At 36.4% G+C, this 22265-nt stretch overlaps 1 protein-coding gene across 3 annotated transcripts in view; it reads right to left on the bottom strand.

Moving 5' to 3' along the window:
- PIK3CB (phosphatidylinositol-4,5-bisphosphate 3-kinase catalytic subunit beta) overlaps positions 1–22265 on the bottom strand; it is a 76265-nt gene that overhangs the window by 49452 nt on the left and 4548 nt on the right. For 2 of the 3 annotated variants that reach the window (XM_039344665.1, XM_039344666.1), the window contains exons 2-3: positions 10242–10353; positions 843–927 (exon numbers count right to left, since the gene is read on the bottom strand). The gene's annotated coding sequence lies outside the window, so the exon portion shown is untranslated. The remainder of the gene's footprint in view (positions 1–842; positions 928–10241; positions 10354–22265) is intronic. The other variant, XM_039344667.1, reaches the window with a different exon arrangement.

The raw sequence follows: 22265 nt of genomic DNA on the forward strand, positions 1-22265 counted from the left end.
GTTATGACAGTTGCCTCAAAAGCTACTTATGACCCCATTTCAATGTTACTGGCCTGCAGTCATTCATCCTTATGACTGATACAGGAACTGCAGGGATGCTGGAGGGGCTCCCCTGCCTATTTCTCCCCATCTACTTTGAATGAAAAGATAATACTTCTGAGGCAGGAACATTATTTGTAATATTTACATTTAAATATTTATTTTACAAGAAATTCTAGATATCTTTTAAAATAAAATGAATGCCTACAATTCGGAAATACAAACATTACTGTTGCTTGAGAACTATCCTACAATTCTAATTTTTCAAGTACTCACTCACTCTCTTCTAATGGAGATAGTCGTCTGCAACTACTGACTTCCATTTTTAACTATCCAATCTATAGGTAGTTTTACAGCTGCTCAAACAAGCTAAATAGATGAAATTATTCAAGCAAGTAACTGAAATGAACTCCTTAAACTAAACTTAGTTAACTCAGCATTTGTCACAGATAGAATTATATGGCAAACTATATTCAGTTCAAAAGGAAAACCATTCTTTTATTCTCTTCCTCATGGCTTAATTAAAAGAAGAGACAGGAGAAAGGATTCAAGCCTCATTCACACAGAAGACAAGCCCTTTTCCCAGTCTGGTGCCCTTTAGATATGCTAGAAGAGGCTGCACTAACGTCTCCTTTTGAGCCAAGGTCAGCTCCTGGTGACTTCACAGAAATGTACATGTACAGAAGTGGTCTACTACTATCTTCTACTACTATGAGAAGTTTTTTGACTTTCCAGCTTACCCTTTTCCTGGTATTCCTTGGAGGTTTTCCATTCAAACACAAATCAGGACTGCCCCTGCTTACCTTTTAAATCTTGATAAAGTCAGCCAGGCATTACCACTAGCTTAATATTATGTCCATATGCAGCCACTGTGCCCAAGGAATCCAGCTACCAAGACAAATTAAGTATTTAGTGTAAATATAGATATAAGCATACCAGCAAAATCTTATCACATTGTAATATTATATATAACATTAGCATTCCATTTTTATGAAGCTATTTTTATCAATGATTGTAATCCATTTTTATGTGCCACTGAGGGTTGCCTTCAGTGCAGTAGGCAGCTATATAAATTTGATTAATAAATAAATCAAAATTGGAAGCTTTTGCCATTGTTCTCTTTTTCCCTTTAAACTGTCCTTGATTAGCTTTTTAATTAACCTATTAACAGTAAGCATTAAATATAGCTCATTAACTCTAAAAAATATAGCTCATTAGCTGTAAAAAAAAAACCAATGATATAATGCCTTTAGAATTAGCTAACATGAGCAGCGATTAGAGCAGGGGTGGGCAACCTCGGCTCTTTTATGACTTATGGACTTCAACTCCCAGAATTCCTGGAAAATATTATTTATTATTATGCTTAAGTTTCCAATGAACTGTAGTTCACAATATAGGCTGCTATCGCAATATAATATGAGGGTTGAATGTCCCAAAGGTGCTTTTCAGGAGGCAAATGGACTTCTTGTTTTTCTTTGAAGATGTTTCATTTCTCATCCAAGAAGCTTCTTTAGCTCTGACTGGATGCTAGGGAATGGAAGGATTTATGTTCCTTGCAGACAGCTGGTCATTTGCATTCTTTCAGAGAGTCGCTGAGACCATTTGGATGTTTACCTATGTCCTCAGGGTCACCTGAGTAGTGCAAATGTGTGTGGAGTCTTCTTGGCTGCAGGATGTTTTCTGCCCTGTGTCCCTTCACTGTTGAAGACAGGTACAAACTGTTGGGGATGAGTCTGTGTTGTCTACATCTCAAACTGAAACGCAAATGGTTCCTATAGTCTACAATGTTTTCTTGAAATCTGTTTCATACTCCTTTATCATTCAAAGGGTGCTCATCCCAAAATGCATAGCTAAAGAAAGTCTATTTGCCTCCTGAAAAAGCACCTTTGGGGCAACGATGACCTGGATGACGGAGAATCTCCGCAGACTTGAGTGTTGAATGAACATTAGTGTCTCCAATGCTACAACCCACCAACAGATGTCACTACTGATATTCCAGAAGCTGTGACATGTTCTTTAGCATCTGTTCTTTGTGTTGCTATTCTTTGTAAAATAGAAGCCTGTGATAACTTGGTGTGATTTAAGAAAGATGCTGCAATTGAATTGTCACAGCCAAAGAAGACTCCCCAACTGAAATTCACCACCAAATGCAGGTTATTTATGAGGATGACTGTGTTGATGTGAGTTCTGCCTGTCCCTGAGCAAAAAAAATTAAAAAAAAAAAGATGAACCTCAAAGAGCTGATTTGTATGATCCGGAATGAAGTGGATGATCATATTATATGTAAATATTACAAAGTTGGATTTCACTATCTTATTCCATCTATCATATACAGGTAGTCCTCGACTTACGATCACAATTGAGCTCAAAATTTTGGTTGTTAAGCGAGACACTTGCTAGGTGAATTTTGCCCTATTTTATGACGTTTCTTGCCACAGGTCTTAAGTGAATCACTGCAGTTGTTAAGGTAGTAACATGGTTGTTAAGTGAATCTGACTTTCCCATTGACTTCGCTTGTCAGAAGGTTGCAAAAGGATATGACATGGCCCTAGGGCCAGTATGACCATCATGAATCAATTGTTGAGCATCCAAATAACCATGGGGATACTGCAAAGTTTGTAAGTATGAAAAAAGGTCATGTCACTTTTTTCAGTACTGTTATAACTTTGGTCACTAAACAAACTGTTGTAAATCGAGGACTATCTATAATCCAGAAGACAGTGTGCAACTCCTACATTTTTCAAAAACTGAAAGAATGTAGATTGCATTTTTATCCACCTGCTGAGGTAGATAAAAAATCTGGAATAGGCAGATTTTGAATGGTGCAGGATGTAAACTATCTGACATAAAGCTGCCTTTTGCAATTGACTGATGGGGATTTTGTTAATGTCAAGTTCAGGTGATGCCACATATGTTTTGAGATTTCATCCAAGGTGCCGATTCCTACTGGTACTATTTTTGCCTTCTTTTGCCGTAGTCATGCTAATTCTTTTCGCAGGTCTTTGTATTTTGTGATTTTTATCCAGTTCTTTTTCTTTTGCTATTTCCGGTACTGCTATGTCCTCTATCCAAACTTTTTCGTCTTCTTGATCAACAATAGTTAAGTCTGAGATTCTGGAGCAGGTGCTTATCTGATTGAATTACAAAGTCCCAGAGCACTTTAGCTTCTTCATTTTGTATTACTTCATCTACAGCAATGGTTCTCAACCTTTTTATACGGTGACCCCCGGTCACACGGTCGCGCTACGCATGGGGGCGCTGCCCCATGCGCGGCGGCGCCATGCGCGGCATGCATGCGTGGCGCCCCCATGCGCGGCGGCGCCCCATGCGCGCCCCTATGCGTGGCGGCGCCCCATGCACGGTGGCACCCCACGTGCAGCATGCATGCGCGGCGGCGGCCCCATGCGCGGTGCGCATGCGCGGCGGCGGCCCTGAGGGAGGGAAATGGCGGATCGCGTTGTTTGGCGACCCCCGCAAAATGGTCGTTCGACCCCAAATGGGGTCGCGACCCATAGGTTGAGAACCGCTGATCTACAGTATATTGTGATCCAATCATTCTTGCTTGCAAGTTAATGCTATTTTTCACAGATATTCTAATGCACCCTTTTTATTACTTGTCATGCCATTGTTTGTAATTAATATGTGCAAACATTTTGCAGCAACTAACTAGCTTCTTTGCAGAGATGACATTTTTTGTCTGTTGCTGTCTTCTCAGTTCTGGCCTTGTATACATCTGTTCTTTAGGCTTAGTGTTGTGCAGCCAGAATTAATCTCTCTCTCTGTTTCTTTAACTTTCCTGCTCTTGGTCTTTGCCAGATCTTATTGTTATCTGCTTTGCCTGCTAATTTTTTGGTGTGTGTATATTGGCAATGTAATAACCTTTGCCGTGTCTCTTTTCTATTTTTCATTTGTTCTTTTTTTGGTAGGCTTTGTCCGTATTTAATATGCCTTCATGGTACACTAACTTCAATGTTTCTTCTTGACTGTTCATCAGATATATATTCTTCCAGTTCCCTTTGTCTTCAGCACTCTGGTGTACTTGCAACATTCGACAGTCACCTATTAACCTTAACTTCAGTATGCTTGATGCTTTAAGTTTGAAGGATCCCCAGATATTTATAATGATCTTCCTCATCCAGGTTCTTGAAGTTACTTCCATAGGGCATCTTGATTCCTTCAGGCTTTACTATTTTTCCCCTACTGATGGTAGGGTTGGCACATCTGTACAGTCCAAACTCTATGGCAATATCTTGGGTTATATAAACAGCTAATATTGAGCAGCTATTCTATTTCAGATGGTGTTTTTCCCTACAGCTTTAGATTGTCCATGTAAAAGACGTGTGATAGTCTGGCTGATGATTTTTGATGCTTGATAGCCATGGACTGACTTGTTCAGTATTGTTGACAAGGAATCAATGCAATGACAAAAAGTAGTGGTGATAGTGAGTCTCCTTGGAAGATTCCTCTCTTGATATTAACTTCTCCAGTTTATCATCATTGACCAGCAGCTGTGTCTTCTTTTGTGCCATTGATCTTTGCACAAAGCTTCTGATGTTTCTACTGACTCCTGTTATTTTTAGGCACTTGATTATCCAATCATATGGTAGGGAGTCAAATGCCTTCTTTTAATCAATCCAAACTGTTTTTAAGTTGGCCTTCCTTCTCTTGCAGTTACAATGAATGTACTGTATGCAGCAAGTACTACCTGCTGTATTTTTCCTAACTATGAAAGCAATGCCACTTTTTCTTAGCTTTTCATGTCCTAATAGTAAATAGTATGATCTTCTGAAAGTGCACAGTTCCAGTCCATTTCAGTTCACTAATACCTGAGATGCCAAAGTTTAACCAATTTGTTTCATCTTTCATTATGTTGAGCTTTTTCATGTATATGCTTCTTATGTTCCATGTATCAATTGTAATTTTCTCTTTGGGGCTTCAGATTTTCTTTTCCTGTACGGTAAGGTCAGCAACCAGATGCCATGAAAGTTTTAATCTAGCCACATCATAAACATGACTGAACTCCAAAACATCCTAGCTCTTCCTCTGTGTATGCTGTACCTAAGGGCCCATCTGTACTTTATCTTTAATCATCTATCCAAGGAGAGGGGTTTTTTGGGTTAAAATACAATATAATGGATTACCATTGCTCCTCCCTTGCTGTATTGAAATTATGCTTTTTCTGTTGTCTAAGAGATAAGTTACTTGAAGCATCTTCTTGTATTGTATTGCTGTTATCCATTATACTGTATGTGCCTGTTTGGTTTAAATGAGCAAGTGTGATGACCTTCAAGCCTTAGCTATTGATTATGTATCTTGGCATACTCTATTCTTTGCTCATTCCTCCCAGAAAGACCATCCCCACCACAATGAGAGGGGCAGAGTAATTGGGGAATACATACTTACTATTAATCACAGTTAATAAGCATTAATATATCACAGAGCTTTCCCCAAATCTAGTAAAAACAAAGGGATAAACTGATTTTTCCATGGTAAGACCTCCCATTGAATTAGAAAAAAATGTCGCTGCATGAAGATGTTTCGACTGAAACAGAAGTGGAAAGAGTGCTTAATCCTTTTTTTTTTTGAGTGGATAGTTTCAACATTAGTGATAATATAATTCTATCAAAACTGTCTCCCTACTCATGGAAGTTTTCATCTAATAAAGGATCATTGTTAAACTGTATGTGGCCATCATCTAGTTACATTCAGTAGGTGGATTTAAATCCTTATTAGAATTTGTTGGCCAATTTTATTTACATAAAAATTAGGTGCAGTGTGCAAAAATGCAGCACTTCAACAATAAACCAATTATCAGCCAAGAACTCTGATTTTTATGTGATAGAAAGAGCCACAAATATTTCATTCATTATTAACATCCAAGTCATGTGTTTCAGTTACTATATGACGTTGGCTTTCACCCTCTGAATAGCTTTGTTCTTATAAAACTAGCAAAACAGTTTTCCAATCTATGCTACAGCGATTTTTATAAGTAATTTTAAGCAAAGTTCTGCAGTAGACATGAGTAACATTTTTAATTTTCTATATAGGCCTGTGGATTTCTTGACAAATCCTGTTTTAAATGATATTCCTCAAGATGAAATTTCAAAAATAGAAAAAAAGATTTATATTGGTGTGAAAAATACATTATATGAGATTTGCCACTGACACATACAGACCTAGAAGGCAAGCTGGCATCTCACCTTTCTTTGCCAACGCACACTGGAACATATTTTTAAAATCAGCATTCAGCTGATTTTAAAATCAGTAACAGTGGTTGTCCAGTTGATTGAAAGTGACTCATGTTTACCTCATATTTACATCGTACTTCTGCCTTGCAAAGATGTCAGTGTGCATTCACATTTCATCCTTGTAGTAAACAGGTGAAATAAATTTTGAAATAGAATCATGCTGGAAAATGTAAGCTACTTCTGTTATTAACAGTATCATTGTTTATATTAAAGTTGGAGAATCCATATTTTTTAGATATAGCTGAATTACTAATTCCAGCATAGTTTGTACCTAATGCTACTGGATTCATATACCCACTGAGCCAAAACAAATTATGTATTGGTCTGGCACATACAAACATAGCATCTCCAGTTTGTAGAGTTGGAAGTAGATTTGTGGAGAAGTATATTAGTGAATTTTATGGGCCCATATAAGACAAGATATTGCTTAATTGTTATAGTTACATTAACAAAGAAAATTTCAGCTCTTTCCCAGGTCTAAACTTGCAATAATATAATCTTCATTAGAGACAATAATAGCCTATTTAGTAGATATGTCTTATATTCTTATACAAGCTTTCCTGCCCTTTCAAATAATTGAAAAATAAAAGAATTATCATACAAACATTTCAGTACTGATTAATGCAACACCTAGCTTTTGAAAGCAATTAAAAACTGTTTATATGTGTTCTAACATATACCAAGATTATATTTTAATATATTTGATATATTAATGTATCTCATATAATAAGCAGGTTTGGATGAATCCCAATGACTCCAGTTCCATAACTTTAATTTAAATAGAAATGTTTTATATATAAATCAGGAAAATAATCCTTGGAATGAGCTCTTTTGTTAACTGGTATTTATTTCTCCACATAATTACATTTACATTTTCTACTCAATTTGACTAGTAAAGCCATCATGAAAGAACTCCACACTTTACTTCTTAAACCAAGTTTGGGCAGTCTTTTCCACTTTTTCACTTCAGTTACATAGATGCTCAGTTGACTAAAAATATGATATGAGAAGAAACATAATAATAATAATAATAATAATAATAATAATAATAATAATAATAATAATAATAATAATAATAATAATAATAATAATAAATTAAAAAACAATGATGAAGATGCACTGACATTCGTATATCAGGAAGGCTTACTGACTATTGGAGAAACCAAACTGGCCTACAAGAAAGACCAAATGAAGAACAGAATAGAGGCATGGGAAGACAAAGCACTACATGGCCAATACATTAAAAAAATAGCTGGGAAAGCAGATATTAACAAGACTTGGCAATGGCTAAGAGCAGGAAAATTGAAGAAAGAGACCGAGGGACTAATTCTGGCTGCACAAGACCAAGCCTTAAGGACAAATGCATATAAAGTCAAAATTGAGAAGACAGCAACAGACAGTAAGTGCCGCCTATGCAAAGAAGCTGAAGAAACAGTGGACCACTTGGTAAGCTGTTGCAAGAAGATTGCACAAACTGATTACAAGCAGCGGCATGACAAAGTAGCAACAATGGTGCATTGGAAGATCTGCAAAAAATATCATTTGCCTGTAAGCAAAAACTGGTGGGATCATAAAATAGAGAAAGTCATAGAAAATGATAAAATTAAACTGCTCTGGGACTTCAGAATTCAAACAGACAAGCACCTGCAACATAACACCCCAGACTTAACAATTGTCGATAAGAAAGACAAAAAAGTCTGGATAGTGGACGTGGCAGTGCCTGGAGACAGCAGAATAGATGAGAAAGAACTGGAGAAGAGAACAAAATACAAAGACCTACAAATAGAAATAGAAATACTGTGGCAAAAGCATGCAAGGGTAGTACCAACAGTCATAGGTGCCTTGGGTGCAATCCCAAAACAACTGGAGCACCACTTGAGCATCATTGGCATTGACAAATTCGCTATTAGTCAATTGCAAAAGGCGGCCTTACTAGGAACTGCTTCCATCCTGCGACGATATCTGTAATACCATCAAACATCCAATCTGCCTATCCCAGGTCCTGGGTAAGGACTCGATAGGTAGACAAAATGCCAAATCCAGTCTGAACATCTGGCTGACTGTGCGATGATGATGATGATAATAATAATAATAATAATAATAATAATAATAATAATAATAATAATAATACCTGTAATACCATCAAACATCCACATCTGCCTATCCCAGGTCCTGGGTAAGGACTCGATAGGTAGACAAAATGCCAAATCCAGGCTGAACATCTGGCTGACTGTGCGATGAATGATAATAATAATAATAATAATGAAGTTGGAAGGTACCTTGGAGGTCATCTAGTCCAACCCCCTGCTCAGGCAGGAAACCCTATACCATTTCAGACAAATGGCATTCCAGTCTCTTCTTAAAAACTTTTAGTGTTGGAGCATTCACCACTTCTGGAGGCAGGTTGTTCCACTGGTTAATTGTTCTAACTGTCAGGAAGTTTCTCCTTAGTTCTAGGTTGCTTCTCTCCTTGATTAGTTTCCATCCGTTGCTTCTTGTCCTGCCTTCAGGCGCCTTGGAAAAATAGCTTGACTCCCTCTTCTTTGTGGCAGCCCCTGAGATATTGGAATACTGCTATCATGTCCCCCCTCGTCCTTCTCTTCATTAAACTAGACATACCCAATTCCAGCAGCCTTTCCTTATATGCTTTAGCCTCCAGTCCCCTAATCATCTTTGTTGCTTTTCTCTGTACTCTTTCTAGAGTCTCAACATCTTTTTTACATTGTGGTGACTAAAACTGGATGCAGTATTCCAAGTATGGCCTTACCAAGGCATTGTAAAGTGGTTTTAATACTTCACGTGATCTTGATTCTATCCCTCTGTTAATGCAGCCCAGCACTGTGTTGGCCTTTTTGGCAGCTGCAGCACACTGCTGGCTCATATTTAAGTGATTGTCCACTAGGACTTCGAAGTCCCTCTCACAGTTACTATTGAGCAAGATACCTCCTATACTATACTTGTACATTTGTTTTTTCTTGCCTAAATGTTCACCATTGAATTTCATTTTGTTAGATAGCGCCCAGTGTTCAAGTCTGTCCAGATCCTTCTGTATCCTAAGCCTGTCTTCTGGAGTGTTGGCTATTCCTGCCAGCTTGGTGTCGTCTGCAAATTTGATGATTTCCCCATCTATCCCCTCATCCAAATCGTTGATGAAGATTTTGAAGAGCACTGGGCCCAGAACAGAGCTTTGGGGCACCCCACTACACACTTCCCTCCATGTAGATGCGGTTCCATTGAGGACCACACGCTGAGTATGGCCGGTCAGCCAGCTACGGATCCATCTGGTGGTGATGCTGTCTAACCCACATTTTTCTATCTTATCAAGTAGTAGGGTATGATCTACTTTATCAAATGCCTTACTGAAGTCCAAGTAAATTATATCTACAGCATTCCTCTGATCCACTAATTTTGTCACTTGGTCAAAGAATGCAATAAGATTTGTCTGGCATGATCTCTTTTTGACAAACCCGTGTTGGCTTTTAGTAATGACTTTGTTTGCCTCTAGGTGTTCGCTGATTCGTTGTTTGATTATCTTTTCCAGAATCTTCCCAGGTATTGAGGTCAGGTTGATAGGTCTGTAATCTCCTGGGTCCTTTTTTTTTCCTTTTTTGAAGATGGGAAGATTATGTACTACAATGTAGTTTAGTCTTGTGGTTAAGGAACTAGGCTAGAAACCAGGAAAGTGGGAGTTCTAGTTTTGCCTTAGCCATGCAAGCCAGCTGGGTGACTTTGGGCCAGTCATTCACACTTAGCCTAATTCACCTCCCAGGATTGTTGTTGTATGGAAAATAGGTGGAGGAAAGAGTATTTAAGTATGTTTGCCACGTTGAGTTACTTATAAAAATAATAAAGGTGAAATAAAAAATATCTTTAAAAATGTTGAGAAAAACCAATCAAAATCCTCTCCTTTGGACATATGCTTACGAAATTGTAATTTTAACAAAAATAACTTACATTGTTGCTTTTCTGTTCAGAATTCATTCAAAGTAATTCTGGCCATGTAAGCTTATTTGTGCAAACCATCTTTTCTCTTGGTTTTCTTCAAAAGATGCACTGGATGACAGAACTGTTCCAAAAAAAAAAAAAAAAAAAAGAGTAAAATATTTTTGAAGAGAAGGCATATTTGAAGAGAAGGTATTTGAATCACCAAATATATTAGCTCTACGCTCATTTCCAATTAATTGCAAATTGCAAATGTACACAATGTATACTTTATATCATGATACTATATGAGCTCACCTAGTACATAATAATTCCAATATTCCAAAAATATTCTCTGAAAAAAAATTCCGTATTAGACCACTTTGCAACTGAAAGCCCTGAACTTAATCTGTTTTAAATGGATGTTGGTGATTTTTCTCTCCTACTTTCTTGACTCCTTAAAACAATATAGGAAAGAATTGTGAGATTTATGTTTCTTCCTTTTAAAGAAACATAAACATAAACATGGAATTAAAAGGAATCATCTTCATCTCTATTTTTTTCCAGCTTTCTAATTGCTTTATTTCCTTGGAATATAAAAGATAATTTTAAAAAAACTAGAAAGGACAAAAAAAGAAAAGCAACACTTGAATTTGCCAACTATCCACAGTGAAAGACATGAAATACCAGGTCATTACTTCTAGGCCGAAACAGCCGTACTGCTGTCTTCCCCAATCTGACATATATCCAGAAATGAGAGCCAATATGATATAATGGCTAAGGGAAACTTACAGTCCTGTACCAGCAATTACAAGGTAAGAATTTACAGTCCTGTACCAGCAATTACAAGGTAAGAACTTAGATCAGAATTCTTTATAGCAGCTATAAATCTCACAGTAAGAAAGGAATGATACAGGGAGGCCCATTTTTCCTGAGTCATTTTGAGAAGCCTCACTCAATGTCTCTGTTCTATTCATTTGATCTTTTCTTGTGTATGAGGGCTAAGATGGCAGGTCAGGTACTCTGCTAGATTCTAGAGAGCCAACTGGTGTCTGAGAGTTCAAGTCAGAACTTGTAAAGGCCCTGCTCCTCCACTTCAAAATCTGACTCATCAAGCAGGTCATGACATCCATGTTCTAGTTTACCCTCAGCCAAAGAAAATTACTTCTGTGATGACTTCTGGTCAGTAACACAATTCATTCAGTCCAACCAATCCACAAGGTTTTGTTTGGGAAAGATGGGAGGATGGAATACTAGCCACACTACCTAAAGACCCTGAAGGCCAAGCAGAACATAAATCTAACAAATAAATAAATGTCCCTACTTTGTTATCTTCTAATGTGTTGCAGTAAAGCCAGCAAAATCTCCAGCACTGGTAAATTTAGCACTTTGAGCACCATCCTGGAAGATAATTTGTTGTGACAGAGACAGAGGGCTGAAGCCATACTGAATCTTCTTGTTAGGTTTAAAACTGCAGACAGCTTGAATTCTGAAACACTCAACTTGTCACAAAATAAATATTGTGCTAAATAAACAGTAACAAAACTGGGTTTGTTTTAGAATAAACCTTCCCAACTTAAACTGTTTTCCAGATAGTTGATATTTCAACTTCCAGAATTCTAAGCAATACCCATTTTGCTGGAAATTCTATATCTACACATGCAAATATCTCAAGAATGACTAAGCTGGTAAACAATTTTCTAAAATAATATTTTTTTTTTAAAAAAAGTTACAGGTAGTCCTTGAGTTATGCCATGGTTCTTAAGTGAATCACTGCAGTTAAGTGCCATGATTGTTAAGTGAAACTGGCTTCCCCATTAACTTTGCTTGTCAGAAGATCACAAAAGCTGATCATATTATCCCAAGACATTGCAACCGTCATAAATATGAATCAATCGCCAAGCATCTGAAGTATGATCATGTGACCATGAGGATGCTGCAATGGTCGTAAGTGTGGAAAACAGTCATGTCACTTTTTTCAGTGCTGTTGTAACTTTGAATAGTTACTAAATGAACTGTTGTAAGTCAAAGACTGCCTACATTTTGTTTTATCAAACCCCCTGAATTATGGACCTGGCAGGCTATGCATCTGAAAATAAATGGATGTCAATCACTAATCCAGAAATTGTATCTATAACATTATTGATTAATATGTGTGAACGAGCAGTCTTGTAAATGGTGCAGAGATCAGAGAGCACTCTGGAACAGCTTTACAGAACAAATACTGAAGGACAACATAATCAACACGTGCCACTTACACAGAGTCACAGGTATTCAGGATGTAGGATTTTTCTGTATTACTGAAAAGAGCGCACTACAACATGATGATGCTTAGGGACTTGTGGCTCCATACTATATGCCACAGGTGTTGCAGGCAGGATAAAAATCTAACCTATTTAAATGAGCTTGGTACTAGTTGATGATCTTAACCCACAGCTCAGCAAAATTTATTATTAACCACATTTTCAGAATGTAACAATTTTCTATTCTTTGCAAGAAATTTCATACAGTCTTAATTTCCTGATTCTCTGTTTCTGTTAACATTTTGAAATAGTCTGTGGGTAACCTAATTTCTTTAGTTCCCCATTCCTTTCCTGCACTAGTTAAAACATGTCTTTAAGTAAGATACTAATAGATTGGGAATAGCTTTAACTTCTTTTTTATGTTGAGAATCATATGGTCATACAAGTATACTAATTTGTTGGTCCAACACATGCAGCAATTCATATAAATAACCAGATAATTTGCAAAGAGCTCATATGGTGAAGAGAAATATCCATTTCTGCTGCTTCTTCAGATTTCTGGTTAACGTGTATGTTTATACGTGTGTGTATATAAATAGGTAGAGAAAGACATATATAGATATATCTTGAGTGTGTGCTTGAATTATTTTAGACATACATTCATAATTAAGGCAGAAGAAAATCATCTTATTCTACAGATGCAGAACAGATCTACTTCAAGGTACTTGAAAGCAAAAGAAAGATTGCATCCTGTTATTATGCTATTAACCTATTTTTACACTCTGCATTTGTATATTTTTCAGTGCTTAATATTTACTATATTTTCATATATAACTTTCCAAGCAATCCATTTTGTTTATAATTTAAATAGAAATCCCCCCCCCATTCAAGAACAATGAAGTATAATGTATCTAAGAGACCTAACCTGTAACAGGCTTGAACATTCTTGTTAAAACAATCAATATTCTTGCAATATTTTATGAGTAGGTCACCCCAATTCCATTGGGAGAGGAAACCACAGCTGAAAAAACCATACAATCATTCAAGGCATATGTGGAAAAGTTATATAAACTTGTTAGGCAAAGTATGTTATTTACTTGTGGCACGACATTTTTTGTATTCCCAATGACTGCTTATCATATGCCATTCAAGAAATCTCTTAGTGGATGCTGAAATACTTCCAAAATGACGCCCTTAACTGTCTGCTGTGGACAACCTTGCAGTGGTCAACAAAGCAGCCAACCTGAAAGAATTTTAGGGCACATTCAAGGGGATTCCAGGGTGAGTAGTCTCACAAAAGTGCCGTGGGATTATCCACATAAAAGCCATTGATGCCGCAGCATCTCAGCACACAGTAGAGATATTAAGGGAGAAGACTGAGCTAAGCTTTCTGTGACAACTCCTCCTAAATCAATTCATCACTTCAAGTTGTCTGTTCCACTTCAGTGAAACAAAACAGTTCACCTCCAATAATGTAAATTGTTTTGCTAAAGCAAAAACTACTCATTTCAGAAAAGTTTATAGCAACCATTGTGCGTGAGTTTACAGAGTAAGAAACTGTAGAACAGATTCTCCTGCTACATCTAGCAGATTATCTCCAGAATAGTCACAGAAGATGTGTACTGCTTTCTAGATACGTCTATCTCGCAACACCCACATAATATGTCTGAAAACTTGAACTATATGTATAAAACATGCTCTAATGTCTATGGGGAAAGTCCTTAGCAAAAACAATGAACTTATTGAAAATATGGAAATGTTTTGTTTTATTTTATCATGATGTGACAGCATATTCAAATTGTGTATGCCCTCTGACAGAACCTGGAGAGATGGGTAGAGATTGTGGGATTTCTCTCCAAATTCAGAGATGATCTTTAAAGAATTTACATTTCTTACAACCTTACAAGCTTCTGAAAGCTATTTTTTTTAATGACATGGTTATTGAAATCTATAAAGGAAAAAAACAGATGCTAGACATTGTGGTCTGGCATTAACATAGAATTTGCTAGAATGCTTGCACTTTTTGCTCAAGTGAGTCAAAACTGCTCATTTGGCGAGGGGCAGCATAACATGATTGGAAGAAACGTGGATGAGCACTGTAATGTTCTACATTAACAGCTTGAGCAAAGATACATCTTATAACTGAATAACTTGAGTTTGAAACACAATCCAGCCCTAACAATTATTGTAAAATGTTTTCTTAGAGCAACACATTTTTGTTAGCTGCCCTTTTCCTATTAATTGGGATATCAAGGCTTAATTAGTGCACTAAACCTTTTAACTGGGATACATTATTCTTTAACATTGCTTCTGTTTGAAAAGAAATTCTGGAAAGGATTACCAGAGAATCTAAAAACTGAATGAAAAGTTGTAACAGTTTGCTTTACCAGTACGCGGGGTAATACATAACAAGGGAATTCATTTATTTGGGAAAAATTTAGGAAATACATCAAATATACATACAAGTAGTCCTAGCTTAACAGCTTTAATGAGGACTGAATTTTCATTGCTAAGTGAAGCAGTTATTAGACAAAACATCAGATGACTTCACTTAGCAGCAGTTCCTTGTAGTTCAGTTGCCATTGTTAGGTAAAGACATCACTCTTCTCCTGACCTGCCATGCTTGTTTCCCTTTCAACTGCCATCACCTGTCTATGTCCCAACTCTGCCGTTTGGGCCATACTGTACCCTGCCATCCCTATCCCCACTGACTCCAGGTGTCTTCTTGTTCCCATCGCTGATGAGGTGTGCCTGGTTGAGACAGCTGCTTGGCCCTCACAAAAGGCCAGCAGCTTATTTGACTGGATGTGCCTTAGCAATGTGAGGAAGAAGACAGCAAAGGTCAGCTTGAGGTAGTAGAGGTAGGCGGTGGCAGAATATAGTGGGTCCGAAAGGGCAGAGATGAAGAACAGAAGATACAGTTTCAATGTACTTCTTAAGCAGGCCAGCACAACATGCAGTCTACCCATAGTGAGAACTTGATAAATGCATCACCATCACCAAATGTTACCATCAGGAATCTGCTGATACTGACATCTCAAAAGATAAGCTGATGAGTGCCTCCAATGCCTCTAGGCCTCATTGATACTAGCAACTCCATTGTTTCTGCCACACAACCACTGAACAGCTGATCAGCATGTCAACTGTTCCTTTATGGCCCACAATTATAAATTTATCAGAGTGTGCAAACCTCTTCTCCCTTGAACTCCTAGTGGCCCAACCTCTTTTCTGGATTCTTTTCTTCTTTCTTATTGTTTTCCTTAATGTTTTTACCACATAATGTTTAAACTGTTCACATCATTATTCTTGCTGTGATAGTGGTGATAGTGACGATTATGAAGATGCATTACTTTTACCTTACGGTTCAAAAAAAGACCTACACGGTGTCCAAAAAGCAATCTTTGCTAGTAGAGACCTGGTCAGTCACTAAAACCACCAAGGGAAGTCCTACTATGTTCATTGTGCCAGTCATCTTGCCTCTACTTACAGGTGGGACATCTATGGGGTGGCAGCTGCATTCTGGAATGTTTGCCTCTGAAGCAACAGTAGATTTATCTGGGGACCTGTTGAAGACTCTCTTCCAATTATTTCTCTGAACCCTGGATGAATTATTTAGGTTCATTTTATTTTCATAATCTTTTAAAATAATATCTTTTGTATTGTTTCAATTTGTTTTTATTGATGCAATTTCGCAATTTTTAATTATTTCAACAGCTTCAAATACAAGGATAGCAATATAAAAACAGAATAGCACTGATGTTTAGTCCGATAACCATAATTAACTGAAAATATGTTAACTTTTATTATCAAGAATATGGTATTATGATTGTGCAACACTTCAGATTTAATCTCCAAAGATGATTCAGACTGTAAATGTTAATAACTGTTTAAAACTCCTTAAAGGCACAGCTACTTTAAGGAGATGTAGAGTAGTCATACATTTGGGAAGTTGAATGCAAAGTATCTATCTATATTGGAATGATTAGCTGACATTTAATACTATTTTTCCTGCAGTTATTAAGCAAACCACATGGTTAAGTCAATCCAGCACACTCAATGGCCATTTTTTCTCAGTTTCCAGAAAATGACAAACAATGTTGGAAATTGTGGTCACATGACAATGGGATGATACAATCAGTTGTAAATGTGTGCTGGTTTGCCAAGTGCTCAAAATGCAGTTACATGGTGAGGAGGGGTGATTTTACAATAGCAGAAGTGCTTTATGGGTAATAAAGAACTCTTTCCAAAGCCACTGTAATTCTGAAGAGTTGTCAACTGAGGACTATCTGTATAAGGTAAAGATTGAGACATGTGCAGGCATAGTGAATTTGCACATGTCAGCGTGAATATACAATGGGAATAAAAGGTGTGTATGGCCCTTGGTCAAGCAATCAGTGGGCCAAAGCCCAATTTTCTTCTTCACCTGATTAAACCACTGCATCATGTGAGCTGGAAAAGGAAAAGTGATTTAATAAAAAAAAAAAACTAAATTTATTCTTGCTTTTCAATGAATTAAGGATTTAAGAAACTAGCTATTGTACAAATTACGAAACTAACTTGAAATTAAACTGAAGGAATTCCTGTCCTTAATTTCCTTGATTTATCAGAGATGAGTGCAACTGCTACTGCCTACTGAACCCTAAGTACTATTGCTGTTATTGCTGCTGTCCCCACCAAAGTTCAGTAACAATAGATTCCTGTTTGAACAGTACAGTACAATCACCTCCAAAAAATTTTTAAATAAAATTGCACTTACAGAAAACCTGAAATATTCCATTGCCATGTTTACTCAAAGTATTTTGAGCATTTTTTTGATAAACATAGTTAATACGTTGTCTCAAAAAAGAACAATGTAAAAAATAGTAAATGCAAATATAATCCCAATGGTGAAGCAGTGATTCCAAATTTACAAATGTTTATATGTCCTCATTTCTATAGTAGTCTGGTTCAGACAATAATGATTTTACCCAGCCAACAAAGCACACTGTATTTATATCCTTCCTCATCCAATTTTTTTTAAAAAAAAAAAAGTTTTACTAAAAACAGCTTTCTATTACATGGTATTGGCATAAAGCCTAGTTAAAGCAAAACATGCTTACTCATAAAGACTTGAGGCAAACCAAGCGCATTATTCAGTATAATGCAGATTACTTCTGGCTGAAATACTATAAATTGGACATCATAACCATAAACCAGGGATATGATTTTTTTTTTTTTGTAACGATGCTGAAGGCTATAGTAAGTACAACATGTACACTGGCTTTTTTGTGTCACATTGAAAATGGGAAGACAGAATTGAGAGGACTGTAGTTCTCTACATTTGAATTCTTTTAGTTATAATGCGTAGCAACTATATAAAAAAGAAGTATCTCAATTCACAAATTTGTACTAAGCCATAGTATATTTGGTTTGGTTTGAGGGCACTATATTAATGAAAGTCAATGAATAAAACATGTTTTTAGGGCAGGAGACTATGGGATGTTGATTTGTTGTAGCTTACTGGTTGCAGTTCAGCATGAACAAGGCATCATTGTTTCTTTTCAATTTTCTGGCTTACATATTGTTTGTTTTTGTGCCTCCGTAAGCTTCTTACTGATCTACAGAGGAATTATGCAAGAGCAGCTAAAAACTAGGGGGGGGGGGGAATCAGAAACTACCAAATAAGCTATAATTGCTTTGCTTATGTACAAAACAATTTTAGATTATGACATATTATATAAAATACACATTATTTCTCTTCCATGTGTGCAGCATTTTCCCCCAACATATGTACAATAACATAGCACTGTATGAATAAAGCAGAAGGCTCTCTCATTTATTATTTTATCCCATTTCAAGGACCATCTAATCATCAAGTACTTTAGCAGAGGGATAAAATCATTAATCAATAGATTTGTGAAAACTCACCTCCTATCCCAATCTAATTAAGGAGAGTGATTTTTATTTTTTTTGCTCTAGGACAGGGTGTCAAACTTGCCGTGTCATGTGACATGTTGCGATGTATCACGACTTTTTTTCCATTGCCAGAGCTGGGGTCGGCGTGGCTTCCATATGATGCATCCGGCCCGCGGGCCAGAAGTTTGACACCCCTGCTCTAGGAGATCATACTCATTTAAAGAACAAATGAAGCCAGCAGAATCCACCAACTGCTTTAATTTGCCATGAATTAAAGCTGCAGGGACAACACCTGAAACAGGTCATATTACTGTGGCAGACTAAACCTTAACAGCTATTATAGCAAACTTTATGTTGGCACTTTTCTGCCAGCTCATGGACTGGTGGCCTGCATTTCAACATCTAACTTTTTAATTGCATTTTTTTTATCTTGGTGTAGAATTTATAATTTGAATTACCAGTTATAGTTATTAATTATTGCATAATCCCAAATATTAACATTTAATACTGACAAAAAACCTAAAATTCATATAAGATACTTCCAACATGCAGATTTATAGTGTTTCTTATATTTTAAACTAATTTTATAATATTCACAAATCTCTTCATTTTTTTATGTACTTGCAAAAATAATAAATTAGGGAGGGGGAAAAGAACAAGTCATATTCAAGATGGTTCTAAACATTTTAATGCTATAAACAAATTTGGATTGATTATCTGAAATATCTTATTTTTCACCTTTTAATCTACTGATGCTTTCAGCTCATTAGGAACTTTTTTTGCTGTGGGCATTTTTCATCACTGGTAATTAATAACATTTAATACAAACACTCAAATATAACTGGGTTATATGACAATTTGTATATTTACTATAGATGTAAAATATATGTAACGTCTATGTAACCTTGTAAGTATAACTTAAATAAGTTATAAAAATTGCAAACACTATTTTCCCATAAGATTGATGAAGCACCTTTTCAAATTAGTCTATGATCATCAGCTTTTCCGTTTGTCACTTCTACCCATTGTGATGACAATTTGTAAAATAACATTAGTTGCCTGATCTAAACACATCCTGCTGTCTTATAAACTTACAATATTTAATACAAGTCCATTCAATAATTACATGCACATCTGCAATAGCACAAGTTCATTCAAGCAGGAAAAAACTCATATAAAACAAAGCCAAACCACAATCAACTCATAGCTTTGCAAGACTCTTATTCATTGTCTCCTTCTACCTTCAGTGTTTATATGCCCATTCCTTGCAATCAATAGTGAAAGAGTTTATAATAAAAATACAATAATAAAATATTTTTTAAATAGACAAGGTAGGGGGAATGTAAAACAACCACCCAACTAGTTATCCAACTTTCAAAGTCACCATCTTTAGCTTAAATATTTAAAAGCATAATAAGTGTAGTTCTGAAGGTATAAAGATGCCTTTACCCACTTAAAGGATAACTGTTACCTTCAAAAATCCTATCTGATTTCTCTCGTTCTGGCTTCAGACAGCACAATGGAATAGAAATGAACTCCCAGAAGTAAGTAGCTTAATTACAAGGTAGTTTAGGATAATTCAAGCAAATAATATATATTTTATTGTTACAAATTTTAAATGTTAGAAATAACAATCTACCCAAGCAATATTTGTGTAATATCGAAACACCTTTCACTGTCTTCCACTTAAACACATATTACATTTCTTGTAGTAATTCTTAGCATCTCTAATAAAACAAAAACCAATGGACCTATAAAAATAACCCCCAGAAGCCAAAGTCCTGCACAACTATCAATTCTTTAGGGTCCCCTTTTATGATGGGAATCTGTTCAATTTGATCATTTATAAATGGGGACCTGTTGATAGACACAGAAGCAGGAGCAACCAAGAAACAGAATCAACCATTAAATCAAGAAGCAACCCATCATGGTCTGTACTCTATAATGAAACTAACTGGTGTGGTGATGGCAAACCTATGTTAAGCATGTCAAAGATGAGACACCAGTAGTCACCAGGCACCTAACAACTATTTTTGAAAACACATCCATCCTTTCAGGATTTTGGGAAGCTGTAGAAGCCATGAAAGAATGGGGTGTGTCCCCATGCATCCTCCAGAAGTCAGGTGAGAAGGCTTGTGTGCCTTAGGGAACAGTAAGAGGTGGCCTTTTAGAGTAGCAACAGTGGTGCTACAGCTGAAGTCAAGGGCCAATGTTCAGGGTGGCCTAGATGGTGGGGAGATAGAGAATTGTTTCTCTTTTGTTGGTGGGTGAGGATGACATGCCAGCAGAATCAGGTTTGACATTTTCCAAATTTTTGTTATGCCAGGCCCAAAAGATTCGCCATCACTGAATCGTGGAACAGGATTGCTTATTAGAAAATGAATATCCTACAGCCCACTCCTTCCCTACAATAGAATATTATGTCAATTTCAAAAGTATTTTCTTTTTTTGCCAGAATGGATAATTGGCTGCTGCAAGTACTGCCTTTTGCAGCATGCTTTGGCTGCAGAGAGACAGACCGAATCAAGGCTTGCTAAAAAATCTGGATCAGACCAGAGAAAATTCAAGCCTGGTCATGTCAGAGATAAATGAGAATTTGCTTCAAATTATCTGTCTCCACCTGATCCATGTTTCTGTTGAATCTAATACTCCTAATTGTTACCTGCTTATGACAATCCAAATTAAAACACAGAAAATTTACAAGACTCCAGTCCATTTCTTTATATTTTCTGCCTTAAGATTTCTCTGATGTTGTTCTGTTATTAAAAACTTGAAAGAAAAAAAAAACAAGTGAAAAACTGATACACTTTCTTGCTCATCTTTAAACATTATTATACTAAATTGTTTAAGGGGATAAATGAAGACTTAGTTCTATTTGCTGAATTCTTGATTGAAGCTTAGACTGAATACCAGAAAGACAGAGGTTAGAATAGTGGTGGCAAAGAGACCCTTCAACTTGGTTTGGTTGCACTTCTCACAATGGCTCTGGCTTTGTAATATGGGAGTTCTCCTGTATCATGGCTTGTTCTTGAACAGCAGGTAGAGCCTGTGGACTGGAGGAGCAAATACATCTGTTGTAGCCATTTTTGGAACAGGAAGCTTTGATAAGGCCACCTTGCGTAGGATGATTATAATTTATGCTATACAGAGCTGCTCTTGAAAACTATTTAGAAACTCCAGTTAGTTTAGTTAACAGTTATTATCTTTAAAACCTCTGTGGCTCAGTCTTGGATATCTTCATGACAATCTTCTCAGAAATGATCTTGCCCACACAGTGAGATGTAGTAGGAAGGATTTGTGGAAAATCCCAAATCTAGAGAGATGTTTACAGGAACTCTGTGCTTGAACTTTCTTTGTGATGACACTCTGTCTTTTAACTCAGATACTCAAACTCTATTATATTTTTCAAAGATCCATGATAACATAGCTTTTCATAAAATTATTTGGAATGCCTGAATATTTTGCTTTCCAAGTGGTGACACATTATGGCCTTGTGGCTATTATGGTTATGCTACTGATTTTCTATTATTTATTTCTTTATTTATAATTTAATTTGATTTGATTTGATTTGATTTCTATAGCCACCCACCTCAGCAAACAACTCTGGGCAGCTCAGTGCTTTTAGTTTTATGTTATTAATTGTAAGCCACTCTGTATCTTGGGAAATGGAGCTGCATATAAGCTACATAAATAAAGGCAACTATTTATTTATAGCTTAAAATGAACCCCATAAATAGTTAAATAAGATAGGTTGTATGAATTATTTGGTTTACTTGCTTAGCAGTTGATTAAATTTAATATAAAATATATATCATTTGCATATATCAAATAAAAAATTACCTAGAGCAAAATATAACTCAATGTTCAGGAAGAAAAGAGAAGCACAGAATGCAAATTCAAATAAGCTCTTTTATACTCC

The sequence above is a fragment of the Crotalus tigris genome, unplaced genomic scaffold (assembly GCF_016545835.1).
Source record: "Crotalus tigris isolate CLP2741 ecotype Arizona unplaced genomic scaffold, ASM1654583v1 scf7180000017933.3771270, whole genome shotgun sequence".
Lineage (NCBI taxonomy): Eukaryota > Metazoa > Chordata > Lepidosauria > Squamata > Viperidae > Crotalus > Crotalus tigris.